The sequence below is a fragment of the Gossypium hirsutum genome, chromosome D03, assembly GCF_007990345.1.
Source record: "Gossypium hirsutum isolate 1008001.06 chromosome D03, Gossypium_hirsutum_v2.1, whole genome shotgun sequence".
NCBI classification, from domain to species: Eukaryota; Viridiplantae; Streptophyta; class Magnoliopsida; order Malvales; family Malvaceae; genus Gossypium; species Gossypium hirsutum.
Window position 1 is genome coordinate 4,002,315 of NC_053439.1, and position 15,688 is coordinate 4,018,002.

General features: G+C 37.0%; 1 non-coding gene across 1 annotated transcript; it reads right to left on the reverse strand.

Annotated features, from left to right (window-relative positions):
- Positions 1–1,451: 1,451 nt before the first annotated feature.
- On the reverse strand, positions 1,452–1,558 carry LOC121215660 (small nucleolar RNA R71). The gene has a single exon (XR_005911636.1). It is a non-coding gene; the product is annotated as a small nucleolar RNA R71 (small nucleolar RNA).
- Positions 1,559–15,688: the final 14,130 nt, after the last annotated feature.

Genomic DNA, 15,688 nt, shown 5'->3' on the forward strand with positions numbered 1-15,688 from the left:
TTATGAACTAAATTCCCTGGATAGCTATGGAGGATGAAACCTATGATGAATCTTGTTATTTAATTCCCACTTTTACGCGATAAATACTTGATTCTTGTTCTCAATTATGTAATATTTTTAGGATATTAATTCATGTTTAATGTGCTTATTTCAATGAAGCAAAAGTCTCTGTTTAAGAGTAGATTTAACATAATAGGGTGGAGTTGCATGCAATCCTAAAAATAGGACGACATAAATCTACCGGATTAGAGTCAAATCTAATAGGGGAATTCATAGATCGAGTTAATGCGACAATAGGGGTTTTAATTAGAAAGAGATTTCAATTAATCAACCTAAAGTCAGTTGTTCTTACTCTCGAAAGAGATATTAACATAATTTAGGGATTTCTACGAATCAAGATACAAGTAAATAAATCGTTTAATTCAAATTCAGAATAATAGGTGAAGTCTAGGTGGATTCTTTCCTGGGTATTGTCTATCTCATTGATTATCTTCTATTGTTTTCCTATTTCATTCTCTGCTGCGTTCTTAGTAAATTAGTTTAGTTAATTTTAGATTAAAAACAATCATTTCAATTTATCAGTTAAATAATAGAAAAATTGTAATTACTAGTACTTTTAGTCCTTGTGGATACGATATTCCCTACTCACCATGGCTATACTATTGCTCGAGAGGTGTACTTACCTTTGTCGTAATTATAGTTAGTTTAGTAACCATCAAGTTCTTGGCACCATTGCTGGGAACTAAAATATTAGGAACACTTGTTTTTTTATTAATTTAGCTATTTATTTTTATTTTATTTCGTTTTTGTTTTTAGTTTAATTTTTGTTTTCTAATTTTTCTTTTATTTGCTTCTGGCAGGTTCTTCTAGTTTATAACTAGAAGAAACTTGTTGGGACCATTATATTTGACAGTGAGATTGAAAGTACAGCTCACAGAAATCGTAGAGAAGCAAAGCAGAGTCGACAAAGTATAGTAAACGAGCAAGAGGACGTTATTATTATTACTAAGGGTATGGGTGATAATCAGAATAATCAGCTATCTCCTACAGTTGTTACGAATCCTGCAAATCCAAATCCTGCTCCTCGTACTATGTACAATTATGCCCAGCCCATTCTAACTGGGGCTGCATCGAGTATTGTGAGACCCACCATTGCTGCGAATAATTTCGAACTGAAGTCGAACACTATTTAGATGGTACAACAATTTGTTCAGTTCAATGGTTTGCAAGACGAAGATCCAAATACTCATTTGGCTAATTTTCTGGAAGCCTGTAACACTTTCAAGATTAATGACATTTTTGACGACGCCATTCACCTACGGTTATTCCCCTTCTTGTTGAGGAACAAAGCTAAACAGTGGTTGAATTCTTTACCACGAGATTCTATCACTACGTGGGATCAAATGACCGAGAAATTCCTACTGAAATATTTTTCACCGGCTAAGGCAGCCAAGTTGAGGAATGATATCTCTTCCTTCGTTCAGATCGACTTAGAGACCCTATATGATGCATGGGAGAGGTATAAGGACTTACTGAGACAGTGACCTCACCATGGGTTACCTCTATGGCTACAAGTTCTAACCTTCTACAACGGTTTGAATCCCTCAACTAGGCAGTTAATCGATGCAGTAGCCAGTGGTACTCTGAACAATAAAACACCTGAAGCGTCTTATCAGTTTAGAGAGGAGATGTCACTGAATAATTATCAGTGGCAAGTCATGAGGACGAAGTCGATGAAAACAAGCGATGTTTTTAACTTAGATGTGATCACCATGTTATCGAATCAGGTAGAACTTTTAAATAAAAAAATTGATGGTTTGTGTTTCTATGCAGGTACATCCGGTGATGCAATGTGATGCAAATGGAGGTGGAATAAATAATCCAAAATATTTACCTTTCGGTCCTAACATGGAAAATGAACAAATAAATTATATTGGTAATAATTCTAGAGCTCAAAATAACCCCTATAATAATAATTATAATGCAGGATGGAGGAACCATCCAAATTTCTCATGGGGTGGTCAAGGAAACCAAATACCACAACCCCTTCAAGGCTTTCAACAACCCTATCAGTAAGAGAAGAAATCGAACCTTGAAGAAATATTGGTAAAATTTATTTCGGTGTCAGAGACCCGTTTTCAAAAAATTGAGACAACCTTGAAAAATCAACAAGCATCAATTTATAGGCTCGATAATCAAATTGGATAGCTTGCTAAATTGGTTTCAAAAAGGCAGCAAGGTAGTTTACCTAGTAACACCGAACCCAACCCAAAAAAGCATGTGAAAGCAGTTACACTAAGGAATGAGAAAGTGTTGACTGAACCTGAAAAAAAGTTGCAACAGGAATCTGATAAGGAAAATGACAAGGGGGTAAATCCCGAAGTGATTCAAACACCAGTACTTAAATAATACAAACCACCGATCCCATATCCGGTAAAGTTGACGAAAGACCGCATGGATGCACAATTTGGTAAATTTCTTGAACTTTTCAAACAGTTGCATATTAACTTACCTTTTGTTGAAGTTATCTCACAGATGCCCACATATGCAAAATTTTTTAAGGAGATATTAACAAATAAAAGGAAGTTCGAAGAGCTATCCACTGTGGAACTCAACGAGGAATGTTAAGCTACTCTCCAAAATAAACTACCAACTGAGCTGAAAGATCCAGAAAGTTTTACTATTTCTTATTTTATTGGTAGTTTAAACATTGAGAAAGCATCACCTGATTTGGGTGCTAGCATTAATTTGATGCCTTATAAAATGTTCAAGCAGCTTGGTCTTGAGGAACTAAAACCCACTAGGATGAGTATTCAATTAGCTGATAGATTTGTTAAATATCCTAGGGGTATTATTGAAGATGTCCTTGTAAAAGTAGATAAATTCATATTCCCTATTGATTTTGCTGTGCTTGACATGGATGAGGATGTTGAGGTGCCTTTAATTTTAGGTCGCCATTTTTTAGCGACTGCTAGAGCTATCATTGATGTGGGTGATGGTAAACTTGTGCTTAGGGTAGGTGATGAAGAGATTATTTTTAAAATCTATGATGTCATGCGATTCTCTAGAGAACAAGATGATTCATGTTATTTTATTGACTCTATAGACCATGTTATTCAAGATTCATTATAGGAAATTGTTCATAATGACACGTTGGAATTGTGTTTTGTCTAAGGAGAGGAGGTAGATGACGATACTACTGTGATAAGTGAGATAAAAATTGATTTAGATTCTAATGAATCTTCACTGAAACAGAAGAATTATGAGGGCATTGAGGTAAACGATGAATTAAAATTGAAATCTTCTATTGAAGAACCTCTCAAATTGGAACTGAAGTAATTACCAAATCACCTAGAGTATACGTTTCTTGGAAACAATTCTAAATTACCAGTGATTATTGCTTTAGATTTGAAGTCAAATGAGAAAGATAAGTTATTGCAAGTATTAAAGGAGCATAAAATAGTTATAGCCTGGAAGATTTCTGACATTAGAGGGATTAGTCCTTATTTTTTCACCCATAAAATTTTAATGGGGGATGAATACAAACCATGTGTGCAAGTTCAAAGACAGCTAAATCCTAACATGAAGGAAGTCGTTAAGGCTGAGGTAATTAAACTTCTAGATGCTGGAGTTATTTATCCTATTTCTGATTGTACTTGGGTGAGTCCTGTGCAGGTTGTTCCTAAGAAGGGAAGCATGATTATTGTAGCCAACTAGAAGAACAAGTTGATTCCAACGAGAACAGTCACAGGATGGAGAGTTTGTATTGACTATAGGAAGTTGAACGATTCCACGAGAAAATATCATTTTCCTTTGCCATTCATAGATCAAATGTTGGAAAGATTATCTGGGCATATGTATTATTGCTTCCTAGATAAACTCTTTGGCTACTTTCAAATCCTGATAGCTCCCGAGGACCAAGAAAAAAAATGACATTTACATGTCCATATAGTACATTTGTTTATCAAAGAATGCCTTTTGGATTATGTAATGCTCCTGCTACTTTTCAGCGTTGTATGTTGGCCATCTTTGATGAACTTGTAGAAGACATTATAGAGGTATTTATGAATGACTTCTTGGTATTCGGTAATTCTTTTCATCTTTGTCTTAAAAACTTAAAACAAGTTCTAATGAGATATGAGGAAACAAACCTTGAGCTAAATTGGGAAAAATGTCACTTCATGGTTCGAAAAAGGATTGTGTTGGGCCATAAAATTTCTAGTAAAGGGATTGAGGTTGATAGAGCAAAAATCGAAACTATCGAAAAACTACCTCCCCCTAGTTCAGTTAAGGCTATTAGAAGCTTTTTAAGACATGCTAGATTTTATAGAAGGTTTATCAAAGATTTATCTAAAATAGCTAAGCCTTTAACTAATTTGCTAGAAAAAGATGTGACATTCAATTTTAATTAGGAATGTTTAGAAGCATTTAATACTCTTAAAGAAAAATTAATTAATGTTTCGGTTGTGGTTGCACCTAATTGGAATTTACCCTTTGAACTAATGTGTGATGCGATAGATTTTGCACTAGGTGCAGTTCTTGGACAACGAAGAGACAAGCATTTTAAGCCAATTTATTATGCCAGCAAGACATTGACATATGCACAAGAAAATTACACTACTACAGAAAAATAATTGCTAGTTGTGGTTTTTGCATTCAATAAAGTTAGACCATATTTGATATTATCTAAAGTTCTTATTTACACTGACCATTCAACTCTTTGTTATCTCCTAACTAAATCAAATGCAAAACCTCGACTTATAAGACGAATTTTATTATTGTAGGAGTTTGATTTGGAAATCCAAGATAAGAAAGGAGATGAAAATCTTGCAGCAGATCACCTTTCCAGACTAGAGAATTCACATTTCAAAGAGCTTAATGAGAATGAGATAAATGACTTGTTTCTTGAGGAACAACTCTTGGTTATAACCGATTATGAAGTCCATTGGTTTGCAGATATCGTAAATTACTTAGCTACTAACATCCTACCAAAAGGGTTGACACATCATCAAAAGAAGCGATTCTTTGCCGATGTGAAAAATTATTTTTGGGAAAATCCTTTTCTTTTTCGTGTATGTACAGATCAAGTAATTTGGAGGTGTGTTACAAAATCGAAAGCAAGTAAAATTTTGGAACATTGTCACTCAGGACCAACAAGAGGATATTACAGTGGGACTAGAACAGCAATAAAACACTTAAATCAGGTTTTTATTGGCCCACACTGTTCAAGGATGCTAACAGGTATGTTGCTTCTTGTGATAGATGCCAAAGAACAGGTAATATTTCTAAACATGATGAAATGCCTCAAATTTATATGCTTTCATGTGAAACTTTTGACATCCGGGGCATTGATTTTTCGGGCCCATTTCTTAGCTCGTTTGGTAATAAATACATCCTAGTAGCAATCGATTATATGTCAAAATGGGTAGAAGCTCAAGTTTTACCTACCAACGAAGCAAGAGTGATTGTTCAATTTCTTAAAAAGCTCTTTTCTCGATTTGGAAAACCTAGAGCGATTATTAGTGATAGGGGTGCGCATTTTTGTAACGCTCAATTTGATAAAATTTTTAAGAAGTATGGGCTGCATCATAGAACAGCTACCCCTTATCACCCTCAAACTAGTGGACAAGTTGAAGTTACGAATCAAGAACTCAAACATATCCTAGAAAAAATTGTAGAGTCAAATAAAAATGATTCGGCAATAAAAGTATATGAAGCTTTATGGGCTTATAGGATTGCTTATAAAACACCCATAGGAACATCTCCTTACAAATTTGAATATGAACAAAGTTGACATTTATCGCTTGAACTCGAGCACAAATCATTCTGGGCAATAAAATTCCTAAACTATGATCTTAAACTTGCAGGTGAGAAGAGATTGATGCAGGTGAACGAGTTAGAGGAGTGGCGAGTGAATGCTTACGAGAACTCACGACTATATAAAGAAGTGACAAAGCGACGCCACGATGCTCATTTGAAGCAGCCCAAACAATTCACAATTGGAGATCTTGTCCTTTTATAAAATTCAAAGCTCAAGTTGTTTCCTGGAAAGCTAAAATCAAGATGGTTAGGCCCATTCGTAGTACAAATTGTTTTCCCAAACGCTACGATAGAGGTAACCCATCCAACATATGCCACGTTCAAGGTAAACAATCATCGACTCAAACTTTATAGTGGTGCCGAATTTTGGAATGATAGAGAGGAACTTCAGCTTCGCGAACCTTCGTAGTTGTGCGCACAAGGTAACTCGAGCTTAGACTTTAAATAAGTACTTCTCGAGAGGCAACCCAAGTGTTAACACTGCTAATTTTCTTAATTTTATTTCATGTTATTTTTAAAATTAATTAATAAAAAGTGTGTTTTTTTATCCACACAGCCTGGACACACGAGCGTGTCCCAAGCCGTATGCACTAAAAGGTGTTCGACAGTGAGTTACACGGGGCCTGGACACACGGGCGTGTCCTTGGCCATGTGGATCCTAAGGCTTAATTTTAAAATTTAAAAAAAAAATCAAAAGTGAGTTATACAGCCTGGCAACATGGCCGTGTAACCTACACAACCTAGACACACGGATGTATCCTTAGCCTTGTAAATCCTGTGACTTAATTACTCAAAAATTTGATAGAGACACGGCCTAAAATGTTCCAAATGGCCTGGACACACAAGCATGTTCTAGACAGTCTGAAACTTGGAGCTAATTTTTTTCATTTTCAAATCAAGTCAGAGAGTTACACGAAAAAGGCACACGGTCGTGTGCGAGACACGGCCGAGACACTCGGGCATGTGGAATTGCAGACAGGAGTGGGAGAAGAGAAGGAGGTTGCACATGGCCGTGTGAAGACTGGGCCTATATTTTTAAAATGCACACTAGAAGAAAACAAACCACAAGGGTGTGTGACATGACCGCGTGGCCTAACATAATTCTTACACGACCGTGTCCCCAATTTTAACCCCAAACCCTAAATTTTTTACATTCATCTTCCCTAACATTTTTCCCACAAACCCTAGCAACCACCGTTCCCCTACCCTCCACACTCCAACCACTATTGTCGCCCCCTTCCTTACCTCGCCAAATCCCCCACCCTCTCCTTCATCCCCTTCGCACAGCACACACACACTGCCCTCCCCTCTCCTCTCCCTCGGACTTCTCTCAGTCCCGTCGAACCACCCGCACGACCCACTGACCACACCCTCATGTCCCTCTCATCTCCTCCTCTACTCAACCCCATTCCACCCCCGTGCCACCAGCCCTAAACCCCCATTTTTCCTTCTCCCTCTCTTTCACCCCTGTCGCACAGTACACACCTACCGACCACATCCTCCTCGCCCCAGCCCTTCTCCCTTGCGCCGACCACCAATGCCACGCGACCCTCCAAGCTCCGGCCACCCACCGTCAGTCCCCCACTGTTTTTCTTTCCTATTTTTTATTTCATTCTTTTTTTATTATTTCATTATTCAAATATTATATTTTTTCTTTATTTCTTTTTATTTTTCTTATTTTGTTTCTTTTTCTAGTATCTGTTAATTTTTATTTATGCATTCTTATTATTGTTATTTTTGTCCTTAGTATAAGTTGTCCTATTTTCTTCATATACTTATTATTATTTTCTTCTTAATGTTCTCATTATTATTTGTTTTAATGTTTCATTTCTTATTATTATGATTATTTTAAATTTTGTCTTTTAGTTTCTCATTTTGTTGTTTTTATTTATTCCTTCATTATGATCTATATTATTTCTAGTTGAAATCTTCATAGCTTAAGTTCATGTGTTTTTTTTAATGATTAGGTGTTCGTACATATTGTTTTAGGATTAGATTCTTATTTTGACCACTTGGATTCTACCTTCTTGGCCTGTTGTTTACATATTTGGTGATGTTTTATTTATGAATTCTTTTCTTTTTCAGGCACACCATGACAAACACTCGTAGCAAGTCCATAGTCGTCATCCTCACTTCGAAAAAGTGGATGACACTTGGCGCGACCTCCTCCTCGAGTGCCTTCGCCAAGGCCCACCACCCTTATCTCCGATTTTCAGCGAGTCCCAAGATGACTTATTTCAGTTACTTCGACTAGGACCACACGGCTTAGGCCGATGTATTGATTGGGCCACTTTGGAACGGGTCCAGTTAGCTAATCTTGTGTGCGCCTTTGTTACCACAGCCTCATGGGACTGGTTCTTCCCTATCATCGAGCCCACATACATGGAGTTGACTTTAGATTTTTGCTCTACATTTCCTCTCCAGCATACAATGACGACTCATAACGAGCAGGGCACCGTCAGTTTCAGACTCGGTGGCCTGGTGCGCCATATAAGTGTCCCTGAGTTCGGCACTACTTTGAGACTCTACATTGAGGATTTTATGAGTGTCGAGAACTTCCTCCACCTACACCGGCACATCCACTACTCGTCATCTAGTTGTTGGGCAGATCTTACGACGAGTATAACACCTTATAATGCGAGTCGCTCGAAGGCAACTTCTCTCTCTCCGACTTTATGGTATATTCATGCCCTTTTAGCTCATACTTTGACTGGTAGGAGAGAGAGCACTGGAGTCGTCAGTACTATCGATGCTAATTTTTTATGGAGTATGGCCACCGAGCATATTTTTAATTTAGCCTATTTCATCGCCCTCGCCTTCCGCCATCAAATAGACCGCAACAGGAAGCATCCTATCTGTTTAGGCCCTTATGTGACTCGACTTGCTCAACACTTCGGTCTCCTCGACACACCAGAGCAGTCCTCTACGCTTACACTCGCCGACCAAATGTCCCCACAGGGAATATCGAGTATGACCCATATGAGGATGATCGAACGGCTTTGTGGAGTAGATCCCCCTCAGTACCGATTATTTCATTCTGACTCTCAGAATGAACCTGAGGACTTCACTGATGATGTCCATTTCCATCATGAGGACCCACATCATCCTCCCCCTTCGAGTCACCGTCCTGTTTCTTCTACGGCTACTTTAGCGGACCTCTCCGAATGGTTCACTCACTTCGAGCACCACTGCTTTTAGAGGTTCGGTAGTATTGATGCAACATTACAGCAGATCTGTCAGCATCTCCATATCTCTTCCTCCGTGCAAACGACTCACGACACCAACACTTCTGATGATGAGGACCATTAAGCTTATTTGTTTTATTTTTATTTTTATTTTTATTTTTATTTTATTTTCATTTTCATTTTTATTTTTATTTTTATTTTTATTTTTATGTTTTTGTTTATTTTTATTTTTATAGACTTATTTCGTCTTTATCTTTTGAACTATATTTTTATTTTTATGGTTGTTTCTAAACCCCTTAATCTTCTTCACTATTTGTGTTTATTTTCTTATTAATTTGCTCGGTATCATGCTCTACATTTAGATTTGACTACAACTTCGCTTTTCACTATTTTAGGGATTTCATCCAATATTCAATGCAATTTTAGTTTTCTCCATCTTATGATATTCTATTTATACTGTGATTATATCTATTTGTACATTGAGGACAATGTACATTTTAAGTGTGGAGAGGTTATTTATATAATTATTAGAAAATCCCTAAATTATGTATTGTGTTTAAGTAATTTTCTTATACTTCTTTTAGAATGAATTTTTATCGATTTATGGTTTTTATTAATGTGTTTTGGATTAAATTCATAGATATTTGTACATTGGTTGTTTTAAACTTTAAGACATGAGAGAATCAAGCATGATAAGTTTATTTTTAGAATTAAAAATTTTATGGTGTTTCCCTGAATTGAGGTATTACCTTGAAGTTTTAAATTTACAAGTTTGACATCAAAAACCATAATTTTGTGTGAGATTTTGAGCCTTTAAAGCATACATTTTTCTTGCTCATTTTTATTATTGGTTATGAGTGTGTCAATTTGATTTGTTATTCTAAAACTTGTTTCGATTATGCATGTCGATACCACACCTTTAATTTGATATACTGAGATGATAAAGGCACTTACGTTTTAACCCACTTATCTCATAAAAAACCTACCTACATAATTAACCTTTAGTGAACCCCGTTGAGCCTAACACACCGTTTCTTGATTTACCCATTAATATTAACCCATAACTCATTTTTTTCGCTAAAATTTTTTCCCATTTTATTGACTCCCTTTTTGTCGAGATTTGATTTAGTTAGTTGCCTAATTATAATATTTTGTTTGATTTGCTGATTATTTCTTATTGAAAAAAATCGAAAAAAATATTGATTATTATTTAGTTCTATGTTGATTGAGCTTGAACAGTTGAATTCATATTTTGAGAAGAAGCTCATTTTTATTCTTGAATAGTTTTCGATTGATGTAATTTTTTTTAATTCAGCATTTGTTTATTTTTCTAGTTTGGTAATTTATCAATTCGATCTCGATTTTTAACCAACTTTTTCAGCCTTTCTCCACACCCTTAACCTAAGCCCCATTACAACCTCATAAAGACCTTTTGATTTGTGTTGGAAGCCTATGGTAATGACTTTTTATGTTTGACTGTTGAGTGTTTATTCTTGAACGTTAAACACTTTGAGTGATTTGAATGAATCTTTAGTGTAGATGTCAATTCTTGTCGATTTTGAATAAAAGGTAATTACTTAGATAAGGGGAAATACTTATGTTTTCATGCTTTAAAAATGTTTAACTTGGATTGTTTGAATCCTTAGTGCTCTTTTATTTGAATTATCAATGTATGATTATTTCTGAATTATGACGAAACATCATTGATGAGAATTATGAGTTGAGAAAGATTAATTTTAATTGAGAGTTGAGGATTTTGCTTGAGGACAAGCAAACGCTTAAATGTGGGGATATTTGATAAACTATAAAAGTAACATATTATAATTTCACTCTTAATGCATTTTTGGATGATTAATGATGTAAATTAGTGAATTTGATGCTCCTAATCCTTTAAATTCATGTTTCTATACTTAGGAGCATTTGGGAGCGAAATGAGCAAAAAACGAGCCAAAATCAGACGAATAGAGTTGTTTCTAAGATTCAAACGGCCTGGGCATTTCTACACGAGCTGGCCACACGCTCATGTGCCAGCCCGTGTCGATATCGCACCCTGTTTCCCAAATACGCGGAAAAACCCAATTTTTAGGATATTAATTCATGTTTAATGTGCTTATTTCAGTAGAGAAAAAGTCCTTGTTTAAGAGTAGATTTAATATAATTGAGTGGAGTTGCATGCAATCCTAGAAATAGGACGACATAAATCTACCGGATTAGAGTCAAATCTAATAGGAAAATCTATAGATCGAGTTAATGCGACAATAGGGTTTTAATTAGAAAGAGATTTCAATTAATCAACTTAGAGTCAGTTGTTCTTACTCTCGAATGAGATATTAACATAATTTAGTGATTTCTACGAATTAAGATACAAGTGAATAAATCGTTTAATTCAGATTCATAACAATAGGTGAAGTCTAGGTGGATTCTTTCCTGGGTATTTTCTATCTTATTGATTATCTTCGATTGTTTTCCTATTTCATTCTCTGATGCGTTCTTAGTAAATTAGTTTAGTTAATTTTAGATCAAAAATAATTATTTCAATTTATCGGTTAAATAATAGAAAAACGGTAATTACTAGTACTTTTAGTCCTCATGGATACGATATTCATTACTCACCATAGCTATACTATTGTTCGATAGGTGCGCTTGCCTTTGTCGTAATTATAGTTAGTTTAGTGATCATCAAATTCAAATAAAATAATTTACTCTAATGAAGGGTATGAGAAAATTACTTAAACGAAACAAATAATTAAGAGATTTTATCATAGATATACAAACAGCCGCCCCACACTTAAGATGTACATTGTCCTCAATGTATAAAAAGATATAAGCATAGAATAACTACAATATCAAAAGAGACGGAGAGAATTGAAACTGCCCTGAATTTGGATGAAATCGTCAAAATAGTGAAAACCGGCATTGTGGGAAAATCTAAATGAAGTGCATGTTTTCGAGCAAAAAAATAGTGATCGTCGTTGTAAGAGGCGTCGTGATCGTGTGGTGCATAATCAGAATGAGAGATATGAATGTACTGGTGAATCTGATGCAAAGTCCCGTCGATGCTATCGAACCATTCAAAGCATCGCTGCTCAAAATGGTCAAACTGTTCGGAGAGATCTTCGAGTGTAATAGCGAGAGCAGCGGTCAGGTAACTCGGAGGTGGATAATAAGGTTGGTCCTCATGGTGAGAAGGATCATCATCGAGAAACTCCTCGTGCTCATCTTGACGATCAAAATGAGATCATCTATATTGATAGAGACCCACTCCATATTGTCACTCAATCATCCTCATATGACTCATAATCGATAATCCCTGCAATATCATCCATCCAACTAGTGTAAAGGAGGATGTCTGTTCCGAAGTATCAATGAGGCCAAAATACCTTGCTAGGTGAATCACGTAAGGGTTCAAACAAATAGGACCCTTCCTACTACGATCAGACTGGTGGCAAACAGATAAGGCAATGAAGTATGCAAGATCAAATAAGCATCGCATCGTCATGCTCCAAAGAAAATAGCACCATAACTATCGATAACCCTAGTGTTCTCCCTCCAAACGGTCAATGTGTGCGCCAAAATGACATGGATGTAGTGCAGTGCTGGAGGTAGAGAAGTTACCTTCAACTAACTCGGGTTATATGGTGTTGCAGTCGCAGCAATGCCAATCCAATAGAGAGAAAGTGACTAATAGATGTGCTGGTAGAATGTGGAGAACCCCTCAGTACTCATAAATTTCTCATAATAGAGTCCAAGTGCGGCTTCAAAACCTGAGACGCTCAGATAGTATGTCACACCCCCGAGCTTGAAGGAAATAGTGGGTGGCTCATCTTACTACGACATCGCCTGTTGAAGGAAGAATGTAGAATATAACTCTTGTGTGAGCTCTAAATAAGTTAACTCAACGATGGTGAAAAATCATCCCATGGAGCTGTGTCGATGAGGGCCTGAACCCGGTCACCCAAATGGATCACCTCTAATGCCTCTTAATCTCGACAATGACCTAAACCCAATGTTCGCACCTTCAGCTACTAATATTGGTCCTCATGTGAACCTAAGAATGATTGAAGACACAAATGTCTCGCGACTGAATGAGTGGCCAAGGATAAAATCTCCCCCAGTGTCTTTCACACTTTTGAAGCGGGGACGATGGTCTTAGCCTTACCTTTAGTATTAGTCATAATATACCTGTAAGAATGGATAACAACCGAATAATGCAACATCACTACAAATGAAATAGCACATGGACAAATCAACATGAAAAAATAGAACACATTGGCAACCAACTCAACCAACGACAACCAATGACGAAAGCCAAATCACATAACCAAACTAAGAGTCTACTCCTAATATCAACTAGAACTAATACTAATTAGAATCAAATAGTAACAACAATAATAATAAAATTATAACTAAACCTAAAAATTTTAATTACAATAGTAAGCTCACGCATTATTCTAAAGATAATAAAAATAAAACTGATAATAATAATGATAATAATAATAGTCAAATAAATATAATAAAATAAGGGAAATGAAAGGACTGTTCAGGGTTATAGTTGGAAGATGGTAGTGGTTATGGACAGAGATGTGGCTGCCGGCGCAAGCAGTGATGGTTGACGAAGAGGAAAGATCGAATGGTGGGCTAGTAGAAATGGCTGGTGAAGGAAATTGTGGGGGAAGTGGGTTGCACACTGTGTAGATCTAAGGAAGGTTAGGGTGTTGTTGACAATGGAAATAAGAAAAGGGAGGCGCGGGTGGTTGTGCGTGTTAGACTCGGAGAGGAGGAAGGACAGTGGTTTTGGTAGTCTTTGAAGGAAGGGACGGGGAGCGCTGTCGGTTAGGGGGATGAAGGAAAAAAGAGAGGTGGAAGGGAAAGTGTTCGGTCAAGCAGGGGTGACTATGAAGGAACTAGTCGAAGAGTGGAATAGGGCTTGTGGTGGTCGGATAGGTGTGAGGTTGGGGTGTTGTTGACGGTTGAAATAAGAAAACTGAGGCACAAGTGGTTGGGTGTGGTAGACTCGAGGAGGAGGGACATTGATTTTAGTGGAGTTTTGAAAGAAGGGGCGATGAAAGGGGATGGGAAGAGCCATCGGTGAAGGGACGGAGAAAAAATGAGAGGAGGAGAGGAAGAGTTCAGTCAAGCAGGGGTGACTACGAAGGGACTACTCGACGAGCAGAATAGAGCTTGTGGTGGTCGGATAGGTGTGAGAAATGGTTGACGAATCTTGTGAGGTTGCTACGTGAAAAAGGTGTAGCTCGAATGTGGTTTTAAAGGAGATGGTGAGTCGGTGGCTGACGGTGGAGAAATATACAGTGGTGCGAGAAGACACGGTGGTCGAATGAAAATTGGTGCTTAGTTGGGGACAAACGGCGTTGAGATGCGGTTGATGGAAAAAGACAAAGCAAAAGTGCTGAACAAATTAGGGTTTAGGTTAAATTTGGAGGGCATGATCGTGTTAAGCCCCGTGTTGGGTCAAACGTCCGTGTCACACGCCCGTGTGTGCCCTTCCAAGCCGTGTGTCCATTTAAAATCCTAAAAAAATCTTGCCCAAGTTTCACACAGCCTTAGACACGCCCATATGTCAAGGCCGTGACATAGGGTCGTGTCGCCAGGCCGTGTGGTCACTTTTAGCCCGTGTGATGCTTCAAAATAAAAAGAAAAATACGCCCAGTTTCCACATGGCCTATTGATAACACTCTAGAATAATATATTTTTATGTATTAATTATGTATTTATTCTGAGTATGATCCTGGTAATTTGAGCTATTTACGATCTTTTATCTCATAGGAACTAAATTTGAGGCAAAAGCAAAATTAAGGGCCAAAAGCGTGAATTTAGAGATAAAATGGGCCAATGTACGACACAAGGAAAAGTTGGAGCCAAAAGTGCAAGCATGGAGGACACAAGGGTTGAAATGCAAAAAGAATAGATTTTATTCTATTAAACTCTATTTTAATTATATTAGGATAATTAATATTGAGATCATTATTAAGGATTATTTCTAGAATTTTATTTTATTTATCTTTATTTATCTTCAATTAAATGTATTTATCTTTTAAGAATTTAAGTAGGATTAGACTATCTTCCCTAGCACTATAAATAGGGGGTGAAGTGACTCAAAAGAGATCCATCTTTTTCTGTAAACACTTTCTCCCCAAAAGTCTAGGCTTTTGTTCTTCTCATATTTTCTTTCAATAAAATCTCCTTTTTTATTATATTTATTTTCTTTTCCACCACAACCATGAGCCACTAAACCTATCTAGCCAAAAGTTATCGATATTCACCAAAAATGGTTCTTGAGGCTTAGAGTCCGTACTTAGCCTCCTCGCTGAGTATTCATCATTTCTCCGCACTACAGGGCTGACGCTTCGTCCATGTCCCTTAAGAAGTAAGCTTTTCAACGTATGCAAAGGCGGCCGCTTTGCATGTTTTGAGAAGGTTGCACAGCCGGTTCGTTAGCTTACTGCGTCAAAGGTTGGCAAGCCCAAAAGACAAAATGGCGTGGGATTCGCCATTGAGAAGCGTTGATCTAGCATAAGACGATCCCACAGAAGCGTTTGTTGGCTAGAGTCAGGTTCCACTAAATCATAAGTCTAAATCCTTGGAGCTGGTGGTCGTAGGCATCCTTTTCCACCATAACTGGCTTATTCGATTTGGGAAGGATCATCTAAAAGCCGAGGATTGAA